Below are 4273 nucleotides of genomic sequence, written 5' to 3'. Positions count from 1 at the left end.
AAAAAATGTATGATTCATATAATAATGGATATATTTTTCGTAAGAGGTTTAATGACCTTTAATAAAGATTACCACACATTATGTATTATTATTAAGTAGGTAGTTAAATAAATAATAACACTGAGTAAATTATACCAATTATTATAATCTATTATATATAAACTCATCTGAATACAAAATGTTATCATATTGTAATTTTCATTGTAAATGCAAATATTGAAATATGATATATCTTTTTACTTTTATATGTTATAATTAAATGTATTAGTAGGAATGTTATATTTATGTACCTAATTTGTGAATCTTTTTTTAACCATGGTAAAATAATGTACATAATCGTCTATTCAAATATTATCTTATTATAATCATATTGTATTTTATTTAAATACCTACGCAGCATATTATTATTCATGTTAATATTGTGTTTCGAATTTCGATTGAATAAATGTATGATATAATTGTCATTTTTAACTCTTCGAAAATGTTTTCCCATCATTTAATATTCCAATAAAATAAAATACAGAACGATGGCTGTTAATTTTTATTGGTGTGATTAAAAATTATAAAGAACCCTAAACCTATTCTAATATAGGTACCTATAATTGGTTATTGTATTATATTGTAATTTAAAATTTAAAGAATAAACCTATAGCAGTTTTGTAAAAATTAAAAAACAATATTTATGTCTCTAATTATAATACCTTGAAAATTATCTTATATACAAGACTGATTAATTGCGTTTTTAGAAGTAATCTGCTATAGAAATAGCAGATCCACTAGGCACCACTAAAACCTAAAATGATAGTTACAAAAGGGGGGCAAGTGGGCGTCGTTCTGCTGTACAGTAGGTTACAAGTGGGTCACTGTAAATTGTAATCGATGGTGTTAAATTTGAGTTCAATGATATAATATCATATTATCATTGTATACGAATAACTATTCTAAGCAAAGACGCATAACGGTCAGTCTATCGCCTATGATATAAACTAAGTAAGTATATATAATAATATAATACTTAATAAGTATATCTGATGATTATTATTGTGAATAAAGTAATTTATTTATCTATTTAACTACGTGGTTTTATCAATCCTTAGATATAAAATTTGAACATTGTATAATGTATATATTTTAAAAAATCAATTTTAAATTTTAAATTTGATCAATTTTGTCAAAATATGATCTTTAAATAATTATTCAACTGCTATCGTAACAATATATCTAGAGCCTTGTATTCAATTTTAAAGCTTTTTTACCTAATGAATAAAATTTTAAATTTTGACCTACTGAATGCACCAACTAGGTTCACTTTTCTATCGTACAAGGTACCTACTGTTCAAGAAAATCGAAGCAGTGATGACAGACACAAAAAAAAAAATAAAAAACATCGATAATGCTACCACCGTTATTCAAAGTAATAAATTTTAAACCTATATCTATATTATACCCAACACTCAATAGGATTGTACGTATATTTTTGTGTATATACCTACATATTATATCCTATCTACGACAGTTATTTGGTATGGGTTCGATAAGACGCTAGGCCTGTAATTGTTGTCACCTAGTATAATAATAATACAGAATACTATAGGTATTACTTATTATAACTTATAACTTCGTCGTTTTTTTCCGTGTCGTTTTTACCGATTACCGAAACTGTATGAAATTATCATAGTTTCTAATGTCTTCACATAACAGTATAAACTGTGAATATGGGTACATAGAGTAAATACCTACATACATTTAGTATGTTTTAAGTATGTAAGTTGTAAGTACCTACATAAATAAATGAAAAAAATGTATCTATTAATAATGTTACTAACAATTATAGAAAATTACAGCTAGGTAGGTAGGTATAGGTATACTTATATTAAATACCAACCCATCAATAATTTTATGACCAAGACACGAGTGAAAAAATTATTAGAACTATCATAGAAAATTAGACTATTGTAGTTATAGCTTATATTTTTAATCCATCATTTTTATTGAATGATTATTAGCCATTACTTTTTATTGTTTCAATTTGTTATTAACATATTAATTATTAAATATGCTAATTACTAAATATGTTTCTTTCTAATGTATGGTTGGTAATTATTGGTATATGTAATTACTAATTAATGATCTATTTACTCATTGCGATATCTCCTGAAATAATAGAGATATCGTAATTCTGTTTTCTTATTAAGACTCACAGAGGTAAGCACTACAAATAACTAATTTTTTATTTTTTTTTTATGTTTTGGTAAAAAAGTTAAAAAAATATTGAAGATTGCCATTTTGTAGAGTTAATTTTTCTGAAAATATTGACGTTTCAACATTTTAATTTCATTAATTTCCTGATTTTTAATAATTTTTTTAATTAATAAGTAAAACGGCAAAAAACCGGTTTTTGTCCGGGCGGCGAAATAACGAACATTAATCATTTAATATTTTAATTTACTAGTTACCTATTCTGTTAACTTAAGTTAATTACCTACTTATTTTATTTCTATAATATGGACAAGTTTATTATAAAAAAAATAAAAACTGATAATGAGTCAATTTAAAGTAATTAGGTACCTAGGTACCTGCCTTAGTATAAAATATTTAAATTATTCTATGCTGTGTCTATTGAAATACAATATTGCTTACTGTAATACCTACTGAAAAGTTAACTGGAAAGTGCATTTCGTAATTCTCGTAATTTCTTGAATATTGTTACAATATTATATAATCAGGTATACTTTCTATAGAATATTATAAATATTAATGATTGTTTATTTTAAGTCTAAAATATGTTAAAATATTAAAAAAAATAAACTTATTAAACTGATTATTGTAATCATAAATCGTATTTTAAAGAATTAGATAGTTATTTTGTCGTATTTAATAAATATAACTAAAAGGGTCTACATAGGTACATAATAATACACATATATTATTATATTTATAACAGTTTATTTAACAAACCCAATATAATTATCTAAACATATTCAACATTTTTATAAAAACCTCGAATATTCTTATAAACTATTTTGCTACATAAAATTATTATATATAAATTATTCTAATTGATGATGATAACATACTAAAATATTTAAATATATTTCAATTTACTACACACATAGTCTTTTGCTGCTTTTAGTGATTTAAAATAATTATAAAAATTACCTCACTAATTCACTTACAGGGTAAGTGATATATAAAAGTGGTAAGGGGGGATATCGTGTGTTACAACCCCAAGTCCCCAACACGTTTTTTTTTCTATAGAAAACTGTCAAGGCCCAAAAGTAACAGTTAAATTAATAAGTGTGTGGTGTGTTCCCTGAGATCAGAGGTATTTTAGGTCCTGAATATATTAGGTATATCATAATATCCTACCATAATAGGCCATAGTGCCATACCATATTACAAGACAGTAGTATAATATGATCTAAGCATATTACCATGATATAACAGGCTATTTAATTATATACTTATAGTTATATGCACGAATTATAGCATAATATCTGGATATTAATCCGAATTAATAGTGGATAAATTATTATTATCACAGAATAGATACAATTATGCACCATTGTACGTGACCATACAAACCACGAACTACTACATAGGACTGGACACTGTATAAAATAAGGTGGCTGCAAAGTTGTACGGTGGTCGTACGTTCGCTATGTAGCTGCTCTCTGGTGGCATTTTTTTATACTGTGCTGTTGTAAATTATTTTATGTGATAAGTTGTGACTAGTCACTAGTGATAACTGAAAAACGATCAAAAATACAAAAATTCAAATCAACGACAAACTTTTTATATTCACTATTATTTCTAAATAAATGAATGCGTATTACTAGTTACTATGTTTCTACCAATTTGGAAAGTTTTTTTTTTTTGCGTGATTTCTAACTTGCTTTTGATTAGACATACTTGAGTATTGTCTCATTCTCATGGTAATATAATAAGTAATTATAAATTACATATTTAATTAAATATTCATACATTTTTCATATTTCATAAGTCTATATGTATATAAATATTATGTTTATAAAAGTAAAATTCGAAATGTAGTAAATCTAGTACGTCACTAGATAGCATCACAGTCGCAAACGTACATACCCGTACAACTTTGTGACCGGTGTCCCACCCTCCCCTTGCCCGGAGTGTCCAGTCCTATGTAGTAGTAGTTCGTGATACAAACCATAGAAAAAAGATCAAAACGTTTTGATGGGATTTTGGGTTTCAACGTTGGTGCAACTGATCTCACGAAAATCGAATAATTGCTGTTATC

The 4273-nt window shown here is 25.7% G+C and overlaps 1 protein-coding gene across 1 annotated transcript in view; it reads left to right on the top strand.

Annotated features, from left to right (window-relative positions):
• LOC100571964 overlaps nt 1–157 on the top strand; it is a 5238-nt gene extending 5081 nt beyond the window's left edge. The window contains exon 2 of the mRNA XM_003245779.4: nt 5–157. The gene's annotated coding sequence lies outside the window, so the exon portion shown is untranslated. The remainder of the gene's footprint in view (nt 1–4) is intronic.
• Nucleotides 158–4273: the final 4116 nt, after the last annotated feature.

This window comes from Acyrthosiphon pisum, chromosome A1 (genome assembly GCF_005508785.2).
Source record: "Acyrthosiphon pisum isolate AL4f chromosome A1, pea_aphid_22Mar2018_4r6ur, whole genome shotgun sequence".
In the NCBI taxonomy this organism is placed as follows: Eukaryota; Metazoa; Arthropoda; class Insecta; order Hemiptera; family Aphididae; genus Acyrthosiphon; species Acyrthosiphon pisum.
This window is presented reverse-complemented; position numbering and strand designations above follow the sequence as displayed.